The following is a 15,263-nucleotide window of genomic DNA, read 5'->3' as shown; positions in this document are numbered from 1 at the left end:
TCGATAATACCTACAATACATATCAGATAAATTCTTTCGCTAAGTCCAAACCACCGATATTTCTCATATTATTTTCAAACCAGATTTAGAGTTCTAATCAGTTGGAGAATACAAATTTTTGTTATAAAGTACGTTTTAAATGTGATCTCAAATAAAATCCCATGCATAAAACAAATTGAATTCATCGATATGAAAAAGAACTTCGACTTAGTGCAATATAAATGACAAAGACAAAAAATATACCTAAAAGGAAGATATCTAATAGAAATAGGTCGCAAATTTTCAAAGCAAAAGTCTTTTAGTATAATTAGAGTAATCCGATTGAGAAAATTACTTATTATGGGTATACACAAGTTAATAATAAGCAAAAAATCGAACTTCTATTGATCCAATCAAAAAAAATCAAATACATTTGTACTATGAGAATGATCTCCGAAAGGGAAATCTATAGGTCAAAATAAACTAATTTTAAAGTAAAAATGTGGCTTATTCACAATAAAAATAATAAATAATAAATTTTCTTGCGCTCCTTATTGTTTTACGAAAGATACAAAAAAAACACGAAAAATACACGATACGTAGGTAGAAAATAATGTAATTATTAATTATGACTTAATCATTCTTTCGAATGTTTTTAGTACGCATGACTCTAAGAATTTACCCTGGTATGATTCTGGTTTCGAAGGATCTTTGGACGGTTTTAAAATAATTCGAACTAGGTTTCGAAGGATCTTTGGACGGTTTTAAAATAATTCGAACTAAATATATTCTTACCAACCATCTGGAAACTTAAGGTGTGTGTCGATATAATTCTTTATTTGCACTAACGCCATTACTACAATCGGAAATTTTCTTAATCATTCTATAAGTACAGTATTTTAATTGCATTTTAAACAGGTTTCTAATTCACTTATGGAAAAATTAGAATTAGAATCAGAATCAGATTAGAACTTTCATATTGTGATACATTTGTATATGGAAGAAAATAATACGGTATGTATAAGATACAAAATTCAAGCATTGGAAAAGCCATACAGAGGCACACCAAATTCAAAAATCTTGACTATTTAGTCTAAACATGAATTAAAATTTCTAGTTCTATCTTCTAGCTTCTCATCCAGCTTGAAATAGGATATTAGTATTCATATTTATTATTTCAAAAATTTTAAGATATCGTGTCTTTTGTTGTAGGTATACTGTCACATTTTCAATACATATTACCCAATTTTTACTTACCCATCATCGAGTTAATTTATAAATGCAATAAGTAACTCCTTAAGATATTATGCTTTCAAAAAACGCTACCAACCAATCTCCTTCATATTGGCTAGTTTCAAATGTATTTCTACAATTACACCATTATTTGCCGAAATATTTTAAAGCAGTGTTGACAACGTCTAAAAAACTGTACATAATTTGGTACATAAATATCAAAAATGATGATCAAAATTGCTTTTATTAGATGATTATTAGCTCTCTTTATCCAGCTAAAATAAAATAAATAAAGAACTTACATCGTCATATCCATATACTGTTTTGAAAACCGAGGACTTGGAAGCTCCAATAAGTCATAACTCGAAGTTTGAAATAGTAAATAGTATATCAGTGAATGTTTATGCTTTGGAATTAAATCAAGTTAAGGAAAAATAATTTTACGAATTAGTGCCTGCTTGCCTAAACAAAACAAACTTGATAGACATGTAAATTTGAATCTTATTCAGGATAAATATTTTCTAAAATTAAATGATTACCTACGACTCTCATCGTAGTGACGATGGAAATATTGAAATAAAATATCATTACTGCTGGAAAAAAAGGTGTCTAGGTTGTTACACTATATAACCAAAAAAGAAAACTAATTCACCCAGATTTATTGGAAAAATTTACTGTTTCACCGTATCATTAAAATCTTACAAAAAAAGAAATATCGAATTAAATAAACAATACATAATAGAACTAAGAAGTAAATTACGAATATCAGAGTGCATGAGATACGAAATAAACGTCTTACAAGCAAAACTATCGATACAACAAATACATATTATATACATTATTCACTTGAAAATTTTAAAGTAATGTTGGCTGAATGTCCAAGAAACTGAGTATATTTAGCCTCTTTTACAATATTTCTGAAAAACTTCAACGAATTTGTCTATTTAGCGAAAAAAAAATCTAATTCACGCAGTTTTATCGGAAAACTTTGCTATTTACCATTTTTATTCACTGTCTTTTTAATCTGTTGAGTAACATCTTTAATTTATTTTGATTTTTAAGAAGTTTTCTAACCTCCTCTAATTACGATTTTTTGTAGAATTTGGACTGGTTGTATTGAATTATGATAGGTATGTGTATCTGATTACGCAATAATTTCAAAGAGACATTCTTTGTAGCTTAGTATAAATTGGTCTTCTAATACTAAAATATTATAAAAAAATAATAGAGTAAAGCAATACAGGAGACTTAAAAAAGGTTTAAAATCTCATGAAATCTTGTTTATTTAGTCTAAACATGAATTAAAATTTATATTGTTCATACTTATTATTTCAAGATTTTTAAGATCGTTTCTAATTATCCATCATCCAGTTAATTTATAAATTATGAAATAGGTATCACTATGATATATTATGCAGCAATAACTATGTTTTCAAAAACTATACCAACCAATCTCTTTCATTCTGACGATGTATTTATACAATTACAACATTATTTACTTAAAAAGTTTAAAGCAATGTTGGCTGAATGTCCAAAAAACTGAGTATATTTAGCCTATTTTACAATATTTCTGAAAAACTTCAACGAATTTGTCTATTTACCGAAAAAAAATCTAATTCACACAGTTTTATTGGAAAAATTTACTATTTCACCATTTTATTCACTGTCTTTTTAATCTGTTGAGTAACATCTTTAATTTATTTTGATTTTTATGAAGTTGTCTAACCTCGTGTAATTACGATTTTTTTGTAGAATTTGGATTGGTTTTATAGGATTATGATAGGTATGTGTATCTGATAACACAATAATTCCAAAGAGACATTCGTTGTAGCTTAGTGTAAATTGGTCTTCTAATACTAAAACATTATAAAACATAATAGATTAAAGTAATACAGGAGACTTAAAAAAGTGTTAAAATCTCATGGTACAAAAAAGAAAATGTCTCGAGTGTGAATTTAAAAATGGAGTTACTACAAAAAAGAAGATGGTACATACCTTTGAATATTAAAAAATATTTGAAAAATTTTAATTTTTTTTTGTAGATTGTGTAGTTAATACTAAAAATTAGTAAGGAAATAAAAATGATTATAAATTAAAAAAATCTTCGACGTTTGTTCTTAGAGCATGTGAAACATTAATAATTACCAAAAAATTTCAGTAGGTACCTTTAAATATTAAAAGTATTTGAAAAATTTTAATTTTTGTAGATTGTGTAGTTAATACTAAAAAATTAGTATGGAAATAAAAATAAATATCAATTAAAAAAAATCTTCAGCGTTTGTTCTTAGAGCGTAGTTCGAGTATGCCCGAACTTTCCCGATCCCCAATATATCTACTTCTTCTTGTAGTGCTCATCCATTTTGGATGTTGACGATTATCCTAGAAATATATACTTTGTATACTAATGTACTGAAAAGATTTGTAGTTGTTGTGCTGCACCACATATATAGATTTTTTAGCCAGAAAATCCTTCACCTTCCTGGTTTTCTTCTACTTTTCTCTGTAAAATTAGTTGCAGCAGTTCATATCTTCGCTCTTTCTTACAATGTGTCGGATGTATTCGATTTTAACTGTTTTATTGTGGGTACCAGCTCTTTTTTCTTTTTTAATTCTTAATAAAATAATCTAATTAGTTACGTGATCTGAGTAAGATATATACAAAAATAAGAAAAAAATGTTTTATTTCTTTGGAATAAAATAAAAAAGCCAAGTTGGTTGACTGGTTTAAAGTATTGCAGTGCAGGGGATTTGAACCTATGATCCAACACTTACTTATTTTCAATGCAATGTAACAAAGTCTTAAATCGCTCGACCAACGTGGCTTTGGAACTTTGCTCTAAAAAACAACGATGATATTCACATGTTATGACATTCCTATTGACAATAAAAAGAAATAAAATGTTTTTCAAATAATATTTTATTCAAAATACTGTTATTTAGAGTGTGAGCTTTATGATTATAAATAAAAAAATCTTTGACGTTTGTTCTTAGAGCATGTGAAACATTAATAATTACCAAAAAATTACGGTACCTTTAAATATTAAAAGTATTTGAAAAATTTTAATTTTTGTAGATTGTGTAGTTAATACCAAAAATTAGTGTGGAAATAAAAATAAATATCAACTAAAAAAATTTTTCAGCGTTTGTTCTTAGAGCGTAGTTCGAGTATGCCCGAACTTTCCCGATTTCCCAATATTAGCTGTGAGTTTTGGCATAGGATACCCATATAAAAAGCATGGAAAACGAAAAGTTTCAGCGTTTGTTCTTAGAGCGTAGTTCGAGTATGCCCGAACTTTCCCGATTTCCCAATATTAGCTGTGAGTTTTGGCATAGGATACCCATATAAAAAGCATGGAAAACGGAAAGTTTACCTTGGACAAGTGACGCCGTCACTTGTCCAAGGTAAACTTTCCGTTTTCCATGCTTTTTATATGGGTATCCTATGCCAAAACTCACAGCTAATATTGGGAAATCGGGAAAGTTCGGGCATACTCGAACTACGCTCTAAGAACAAACGCTGAAACTTTTCGTTTTCCATGCTTTTTATATGGGTATCCTATGCCAAAACTCACAGCTAATATTGGGAAATCGGGAAAGTTCGGGCATACTCGAACTACGCTCTAAGAACAAACGCTGAAAAATTTTTTTAGTTGATATTTATTTTTATTTCCACACTAATTTTTGGTATTAACTACACAATCTACAAAAATTAAAATTTTTCAAATACTTTTAATATTTAAAGGTACCGTAATTTTTTGGTAATTATTAATGTTTCACATGCTCTAAGAACAAACGTCAAAGATTTTTTTATTTATAATCATAAAGCTCACACTCTAAATAACAGTATTTTGAATAAAATATTATTTGAAAAACATTTTATTTCTTTTTATTGTCAATAGGAATGTCATAACATGTGAATATCATCGTTGTTTTTTAGAGCAAAGTTCCAAAGCCACGTTGGTCGAGCGATTTAAGACTTTGTTACATTGCATTGAAAATAAGTAAGTGTTGGATCATAGGTTCAAATCCCCTGCACTGCAATACTTTAAACCAGTCAACCAACTTGGCTTTTTTATTTTATTCCAAAGAAATAAAACATTTTTTTCTTATTTTTGTATATATCTTACTCAGATCACGTAACTAATTAGATTATTTTATTAAGAATTAAAAAAGAAAAAAGAGCTGGTACCCACAATAAAACAGTTAAAATCGAATACATCCGACACATTGTAAGAAAGAGCGAAGATATGAACTGCTGCAACTAATTTTACAGAGAAAAGTAGAAGAAAACCAGGAAGGTGAAGGATTTTCTGGCTAAAAAATCTATATATGTGGTGCAGCACAACAACTACAAATCTTTTCAGTACATTAGTATACAAAGTATATATTTCTAGGATAATCGTCAACATCCAAAATGGATGAGCACTACAAGAAGAAGTAGATATATTGGGGATCGGGAAAGTTCGGGCATACTCGAACTACGCTCTAAGAACAAACGCTGAAGATTTTTTTTAATTGATATTTATTTTTATTTCCATACTAATTTTTTAGTATTAACTACACAATCTACAAAAATTAAAATTTTTCAAATACTTTTAATATTTAAAGGTACCTACTGAAATTTTTTGGTAATTATTAATGTTTCACATGCTCTAAGAACAAACGTCGAAGATTTTTTTAATTTATAATCATTTTTATTTCCTTACTAATTTTTAGTATTAACTACACAATCTACAAAAAAAAATTAAAATTTTTCAAATATTTTTTAATATTCAAAGGTATGTACCATCTTCTTTTTTGTAGTAACTCCATTTTTAAATTCACACTCGAGACATTTTCTTTTTTGTACCATGAGATTTTAACACTTTTTTAAGTCTCCTGTATTACTTTAATCTATTATGTTTTATAATGTTTTAGTATTAGAAGACCAATTTACACTAAGCTACAACGAATGTCTCTTTGGAATTATTGTGTTATCAGATACACATACCTATCATAATCCTATAAAACCAATCCAAATTCTACAAAAAAATCGTAATTACACGAGGTTAGACAACTTCATAAAAATCAAAATAAATTAAAGATGTTACTCAACAGATTAAAAAGACAGTGAATAAAATGGTGAAATAGTAAATTTTTCCAATAAAACTGTGTGAATTAGATTTTTTTTCGGTAAATAGACAAATTCGTTGAAGTTTTTCAGAAATATTGTAAAATAGGCTAAATATACTCAGTTTTTTGGACATTCAGCCAACATTGCTTTAAACTTTTTAAGTAAATAATGTTGTAATTGTATAAATACATCGTCAGAATGAAAGAGATTGGTTGGTATAGTTTTTGAAAACATAGTTATTGCTGCATAATATATCATAGTGATACCTATTTCATAATTTATAAATTAACTGGATGATGGATAATTAGAAACGATCTTAAAAATCTTGAAATAATAAGTATGAACAATATAAATTTTAATTCATGTTTAGACTAAATAAACAAGATTTCATGAGATTTTAAACCTTTTTTAAGTCTCCTGTATTGCTTTACTCTATTATTTTTTTATAATATTTTAGTATTAGAAGACCAATTTATACTAAGCTACAAAGAATGTCTCTTTGAAATTATTGCGTAATCAGATACACATACCTATCATAATTCAATACAACCAGTCCAAATTCTACAAAAAATCGTAATTAGAGGAGGTTAGAAAACTTCTTAAAAATCAAAATAAATTAAAGATGTTACTCAACAGATTAAAAAGACAGTGAATAAAAATGGTAAATAGCAAAGTTTTCCGATAAAACTGCGTGAATTAGATTTTTTTTTCGCTAAATAGACAAATTCGTTGAAGTTTTTCAGAAATATTGTAAAAGAGGCTAAATATACTCAGTTTCTTGGACATTCAGCCAACATTACTTTAAAATTTTCAAGTGAATAATGTATATAATATGTATTTGTTGTATCGATAGTTTTGCTTGTAAGACGTTTATTTCGTATCTCATGCACTCTGATATTCGTAATTTACTTCTTAGTTCTATTATGTATTGTTTATTTAATTCGATATTTCTTTTTTTGTAAGATTTTAATGATACGGTGAAACAGTAAATTTTTCCAATAAATCTGGGTGAATTAGTTTTCTTTTTTGGTTATATAGTGTAACAACCTAGACACCTTTTTTTCCAGCAGTAATGATATTTTATTTCAATATTTCCATCGTCACTACGATGAGAGTCGTAGGTAATCATTTAATTTTAGAAAATATTTATCCTGAATAAGATTCAAATTTACATGTCTATCAAGTTTGTTTTGTTTAGGCAAGCAGGCACTAATTCGTAAAATTATTTTTCCTTAACTTGATTTAATTCCAAAGCATAAACATTCACTGATATACTATTTACTATTTCAAACTTCGAGTTATGACTTATTGGAGCTTCCAAGTCCTCGGTTTTCAAAACAGTATATGGATATGACGATGTAAGTTCTTTATTTATTTTATTTTAGCTGGATAAAGAGAGCTAATAATCATCTAATAAAAGCAATTTTGATCATCATTTTTGATATTTATGTACCAAATTATGTACAGTTTTTTAGACGTTGTCAACACTGCTTTAAAATATTTCGGCAAATAATGGTGTAATTGTAGAAATACATTTGAAACTAGCCAATATGAAGGAGATTGGTTGGTAGCGTTTTTTGAAAGCATAATATCTTAAGGAGTTACTTATTGCATTTATAAATTAACTCGATGATGGGTAAGTAAAAATTGGGTAATATGTATTGAAAATGTGACAGTATACCTACAACAAAAGACACGATATCTTAAAATTTTTGAAATAATAAATATGAATACTAATATCCTATTTCAAGCTGGATGAGAAGCTAGAAGATAGAACTAGAAATTTTAATTCATGTTTAGACTAAATAGTCAAGATTTTTGAATTTGGTGTGCCTCTTGTATGGCTTTTCCAATGCTTGAATTTTGTATCTTATACATACCGTATTATTTTCTTCCATATACAAATGTATCACAATATGAAAGTTCTAATCTGATTCTGATTCTAATTCTAATTTTTCCATAAGTGAATTAGAAACCTGTTTAAAATGCAATTAAAATACTGTACTTATAGAATGATTAAGAAAATTTCCGATTGTAGTAATGGCGTTAGTGCAAATAAAGAATTATATCGACACACACCTTAAGTTTCCAGATGGTTGGTAAGAATATATTTAGTTCGAATTATTTTAAAACCGTCCAAAGATCCTTCGAAACCTAGTTCGAATTATTTTAAAACCGTCCAAAGATCCTTCGAAACCAGAATCATACCAGGGTAAATTCTTAGAGTCATGCGTACTAAAAACATTCGAAAGAATGATTAAGTCATAATTAATAATTACATTATTTTCTACCTACGTATCGTGTATTTTTCGTGTTTTTTTTGTATCTTTCGTAAAACAATAAGGAGCGCAAGAAAATTTATTATTTATTATTTTTATTGTGAATAAGCCACATTTTTACTTTAAAATTAGTTTATTTTGACCTATAGATTTCCCTTTCGGAGATCATTCTCATAGTACAAATGTATTTGATTTTTTTTGATTGGATCAATAGAAGTTCGATTTTTTGCTTATTATTAACTTGTGTATACCCATAATAAGTAATTTTCTCAATCGGATTACTCTAATTATACTAAAAGACTTTTGCTTTGAAAATTTGCGACCTATTTCTATTAGATATCTTCCTTTTAGGTATATTTTTTGTCTTTGTCATTTATATTGCACTAAGTCGAAGTTCTTTTTCATATCGATGAATTCAATTTGTTTTATGCATGGGATTTTATTTGAGATCACATTTAAAACGTACTTTATAACAAAAATTTGTATTCTCCAACTGATTAGAACTCTAAATCTGGTTTGAAAATAATATGAGAAATATCGGTGGTTTGGACTTAGCGAAAGAATTTATCTGATATGTATTGTAGGTATTATCGATATAATGATAGATTTAGCAATTAGTGGCTTGCATATATTTATGCTTCATATACTGACATTTTGCACCTAGGGAGAGATAATCTAAATATTGAGAGTTGCATGGTAAAAATAAGAGGTTTACTAGTTTGGACATAATGAAAGAACGCCTGTGTATAATAGAGTACGAAAGATTTGGATGTTTCTCAGTAAAAACGAAAATACTAAAGCCCTTTTGACATGCTGATGTATTTGATTTTTATGTCTGACTAGAACTCTAAATCTGGTTTGCATACAGAGTGAGTTTTATGTATGGAAACACTCAATTATCTCGGAAACGGCTTGCAAGATTTTTATAGATTTTGATGGGTATGAATTTTCTGAGGCGGTCTATATTATAGTGACAATTACATTGTTGTCAGATTTTCCGTTTTTCTGGAAATCCAATTCCGTATTTCTAATAGGACAAGAAGTCGTTATTTGAGTTTTGAATTCCTAAAGAAATACTGATTATTTTTCATGTTATTTTCCCTACAACTAAATGCCATAATTTCGAAGTTATTGCTACATTTATTAAAAAAATTTAAACAAATTATAAAAACCAATAGTGTACAAAAGTATACAACACGATAGTATACGAAAAGTTTGGATGTTTCTTAGTAGAAACGAAAATACTAAAACCCTTTTGACATGCTGATGTATTTGATTTTTATGCTTGACTAGAACTCTAAATCTGGTTTGAAAATAATGTGAGAAATATCGGTGGTTTGGACTTAGCGAAAGAATTTATCTGATATGTATTTTAGGTATTAGCGATATAATGATAGATTTAGCAATTGGTGGTTTGCATATATTTGTATTCCATTTTGATACACTGATATTTTCTAGGAAGAAATAATGTAAATATTGAGAGTTGCGTGTTAAAAATAAGAGGTTTACTAGTTTGGACATATAGAAAGAACGCCCGTGTATAATATTTTACGAAAGATTTGGATGTTTCTCAGTAGAAAAGAAAATACTAAAGCCTTTTTGACATGCTGATGTATTTGATTTTTATGCCATTGTATTTTATTGGTTGAGGTACTGCAAGTTACGATTGGACGGAAAATACGTATCTAAGACCCTTTTGACATGATGTATTTTATTTTTCTGTCACTGAACTCTATTGGTTAAATCGTATCATTTGAGAATTCGTATGTCCCTATTGCACCAAGAGGACCGAAGATACAGAACTCCTTTTTAACATTCTGCTCTATTTGATTTTTCTGTGTCTGGTGGTTAAATCATTTGTATCTAATGTCTTTATGGCATGATGTTATGTTTAATTTTTCTATATTATTCAATTTGTTAAATCACATGATACCTCGCATATCTCTCAGAGAGGGATGGATTGGACATATCAAAATACTGCTTCTATCTTATACGTTATCAGGGGCATTAGTTACGTATTTTCAGGATACAGCCAAAAGGGCATTAGTTATATCTTCTGTTTTATTGGTCCAATCGTGACGTAAAAGTCGGGCCTCCACCACAAAACGAGACAAAAATGAGCAGAATGGACCTTAAATTTTTTTTTTAATTTCCCCCAGCATCTGGGGAAAAATTGATTTTCTATCTAACTCTAATACACAGACTCTTATGGGAGGCGCTGTTGCTAGATGTTGCGAAATGCCCAGTTTGTCAGTAGATCTAGGAAATTTTTTTGTGCGCCCATACCGTTGGGCACTACATACCTACAACTTTTATTGTCTATGCCTCTCTACGTTACGCCATTTAGGCATGTCTACAACTTTTATTGTCCACGTCTCTCCTTACGTCTATGCCTCTCTACGTTAATCCGTTTAGGTACTACATGCCTACAACTTTTATTGTCTATACCTCTCTTTTTACTTGTGTATATATAATTTTCTCAATCGAATTACTCTAAAAGACTTTTGCTTTGAAAATTTGCTATCTTTTTCTATTAAATATCTTCCTTCTAGATTTTTTTTTTGTCTTTGTCATTTATAATGCACTCAGTCGAAGTTCTTTTTCATATCGATGAATTCAATTTGTTTTATGTATGGGATTTTGAGATCACATTTAGAACGAATTATGGTAGATTCCTTCAACGTAATATCTGTATCAGGACAAATTGGAATAAAAATAGCGAGTTTAACTAAAAATACTGAAATGGAATAAAAATGGTGAATTGGAATAAAAATGACGAATTGGTGGCACCAAATGTTATGGCCGTAGATAAAATATAGTATGCAGCTCGTAACGGTTAGTTTATGGATTAAATAACATATTCGATACTCCCCACACCTTTAACGTACCACAATCTCCAATCAGACCAATGCTAATGAGATGTCACCATCGCTTACACATAAATTATGTTACGGTCGTAGATAAAATATATGCCTCTCTACGTTAAGCCGTTTAGGTACTACATACCTACAACTTTTATTGTCTATGCCTCTCTTTTTACTTGTGTATATATAATTTTCTCAATCGAATTACTCTAAAAGACTTTTGCTTTGAAAAATTGCAATCTTTTTCTATTAAATATCTTCCTTCTAGATTTTTTTTTGTCTTTGTCATTAGGTACTACATACCTACAACTTTTATTGTCTATGCCTCTCTTTTTACTTGTGTATATATAATTTTCTCAATCGAATTACTCTAAAAGACTTTTGCTTTGAAAATTTGCAATCTTTTTCTATTAAATATCTTCCTTCTAGATTTTTTTTGTCTTTGTCAACTCAGTCGAAGTTCTTTTTCATATCGATGAATTCAATTTGTTTTATGTAAGGGATTTTATTTGAGATCATATTTAGAACGAATTATGGTAGATTCCTTCAGCGTAATATCGGTATCAAGACAAATTGGAAGAAAAATAGCGAATTGGAATAAAAATGGTAAATTTAAATAAAAATGGACTAAAAATGGCGTCATCTAGCGGCTAATAGGTAAACTATGGTAGATTTCTTCGACGTAATGTCAAGGAAAAATGGACTAAAAATGGTGAATTGGAATAAAAATGGTGAATTTGAATAAAAATGGCGAATTGGAAAAAAAAATGCCGAATATGTTGCGGTCGTAGATAAAATATAGTATGCAACTCGTTAAGCTTAGATTTCTGCACGTGATTGGTTTAAATAACATATTGTGTTATGGTCGTAGATAAAATATAGTATATGCAACGTGCCTCTTTCCAACGATCCCTTTGTACGTCACGAGCCAACGCGCTCCTTTCCAATACCTCACACGTCGAACCAATAACAACGGAGATATGCTTTAGTGCCGTTTTGGCTATGCCGCCATCTTTGTTTTTTGTGTTAACGTATTCGTTACCCCCTCCCCTTTCCTATGATACCTCACATGTCACGATCGAACCAATAACAACGGAGATATGCTTTAGTGCCGTTTTGGCTATGCCGCCATCTTTGTTTTTTGTGTTAAGGTATTCGTTACCCCCTCCCCTTTCCTATGATACCTCACATGTCACGATCGGACCAATAACAACGGAGATATGCTTTAGTGCCGTTTTGGCTATGATACCATCTTTGTTTTTGTGTTAACGTATTCGTTACCCCCTCCCCTTTCATATGATACCTCACATGTCACGATCGGACCAATGACAACGGAGATATGCTTTAGTGCCCTAATGTCAAGGAAAAATGGACTAAAAATGGTGAATTTAAATAAAAATACTGAAATGGAATAAAAATGGCGGATTGGTGGCGCCATCTAGCGGAAAATAACTATGGAAAATTCCATTATGGAAGATTCCTTGTGACGTCAGCATCTATCTCACTCTTACTCATTGGGAAGGTACTTCTCTCTCTAACACATTGATTTCCCTATCTCTGTAGTGAGGCAAACGTTGTATATCTACTATTTATTATTAAAATCTAATATGTTGCATTTTTATTTTCAAAAGAACTAACATCTGTGAAATTATGTGAATTATCTACCTCGACAAATCGTATAGACATCTGTTTCTGGGTGCATGCTTTGTTAAATGATATACCTCCCTCTGTTTCAGCTACTTCTCAGCGCCCTGTAATCCTGTAAAACTCTTCATAGCCTTCGCCCTTCGTAGATAAAATTTTAGTTAACTGTACTGATACCGAACACTCGTGGAATACCGGTCCGACTCCGATATCAACCAAGTAGATACAATACTCCAAATCAAAATAGGTACTCGCTCTGATACAATTGGTACGAAGTAATCAGAGTAATTAAAGTAACGATTTACCTCTCTGTACAGTAATGGTTTTTTTCGGTATTCGTAAGTAACGAGTACTTTGTAACGAATAGTTACTTTTTCAACATCACTACCAACATTGTAGGTGTATTTTTTCAGTTAAGGATGAATGTGCTTACTTCCGTGTGTTTGTTCGGGCCTAAAGAGGAGGAAAGCTTTTGAAATATTGAGGAGCTATTTTAATTATCATCATCATCAATCAGCCAGTCGCGTCCACTGCTGGACATGGACCTCCCTCAGTTCTCTTCACTGTTCTCTACACTGGGCCGCTTGTAGCCAGTTTCCCGCTACTCTTTTTATATCGTCGGTCCATCTAGTCGGTGGTCGTCCTCGACTTTTTTTATAGTTTCTGGGCCTCCATTCCATGATTCGTCCTATCCACCGTCCATCTTGTGTTATAGCTAAGCGTCCTGAACAGTCCGACATAAGCGTCGTTGCTCTTTCGATGGCGTATTGAACTCCTGCTCTTCGCCTGATTTGTTGGTTTGTTATGTGGTCTTGAAGGCTCACGTTCAGCATTTCATGTACCAAGGCTCGTTGTGTAACTCTGCGTTTCTTCGCGGATTTTTGAGTAGGTGCTAAAGTCTCTGCTCCATAAGTTTGTAGAGGCGAAACACATTGGTTATAAACCTTTCGCTTTAGACACATGGGAATTGAACTTTTTAGAATATGGCTTAGTTTGCCAAATGCTGACCATTTGCCTCTGTCTTTCATGTGTCCTGCTTATTTTGATCTCATGTCCCAGATATTTGTAAGTATATGTTTGTTGTATGGTATTATTGTCAACACTTATATTTCCACTCATTACGACACTTGTCATTATGTAGTTTAGTTTTCTTAAAGTTTATTTTTATTCCTGCTCTCTCAGAGTTTTATGCGAATGTATCATAGGAACTGTATGCTGTAAGTTATCTGAGATTAATATAACATCATCATGATTCAATCTTTCTCCATCTAGGTTAGTGCCCATATCTTCCCACTGAGTGTTTTTAAATGTTGACTCTAGAGCTCCTGTGAACAATTTTGGCGAACAGTTGTCTCCTTGTCTCGGAATGGGACGTTTCATCGCCGCCAGGTCATCGCCGCCAGTTCATCGCCAGTCCATTTCATCGCCGTCCGTTTCATCGCCGTCAGTTTCAACGCCAGTTAGTCAGTTGATTTTGTATTATGGGAGATGACACTACACGACGTTAAATTCAGTTCAAAACTTATGACAATTAAAAAGATAAAAAATATTATTATATTAATTTACTGTTCTATATCTACTTCCCCTAAATTTGATACTAAATAGTATTAAATTTGTAGTGTTACATGGCCTTGTAGAAATATATATGTTCAAATTTATGTAGTGTCAGGTTAGGTTAGGTTAGGTTAGGTTAGGTCATTTCCTAGAATTCCTAATTAATATTAAAAATAAATAATAAATGTAACTGTAGAAAATTGGTCGGAAATTTGGAAATAAATCAGTTAGCGATTATTTAACTTGCGATGAATCGGCCGGCGATGAACTGCCGGCGATGAACTGGCGGCGATAAAACGTCCTAGACCGCCTTGTCTTCGAACTTAGCTGAATTTTTCTGTGTCTTTGTCTAGTTGTGACGTTCCATCACTTATTTAATTAATTATTAATGGGAACACCTTATTTAATTATTGTCAAAAGTATTTTCTTAGAATATTAAAAACTAGTTCGTACAAAATTCCCTTGGTGACGTCATACTGGGTGTATGGTGGTCACATTGATATTTCTTGAGGTTGGTACTGAACACCGGCCGCTAGCTGTCACGAAGCCGGAACGGTGAAGAGGGAAGCATTGGTCTTGGGAGTGTCAATAAGAATG

The 15,263-nt window shown here is 30.6% G+C and overlaps 1 protein-coding gene across 4 annotated transcripts in view; it reads left to right on the top strand.

The window, feature by feature from the left end:
* Positions 1–15,263, top strand: part of LOC114336379 (equilibrative nucleoside transporter 3) — a 192,941-nt gene that overhangs the window by 79,318 nt on the left and 98,360 nt on the right. The window lies entirely within an intron of this gene.

This window comes from Diabrotica virgifera, chromosome 7 (assembly GCF_917563875.1).
Source record: "Diabrotica virgifera virgifera chromosome 7, PGI_DIABVI_V3a".
In the NCBI taxonomy this organism is placed as follows: domain Eukaryota; kingdom Metazoa; phylum Arthropoda; class Insecta; order Coleoptera; family Chrysomelidae; genus Diabrotica; species Diabrotica virgifera.
Note: the sequence above shows the minus strand (reverse complement) of the source record. Positions and strands in the feature narration are given on the sequence as shown.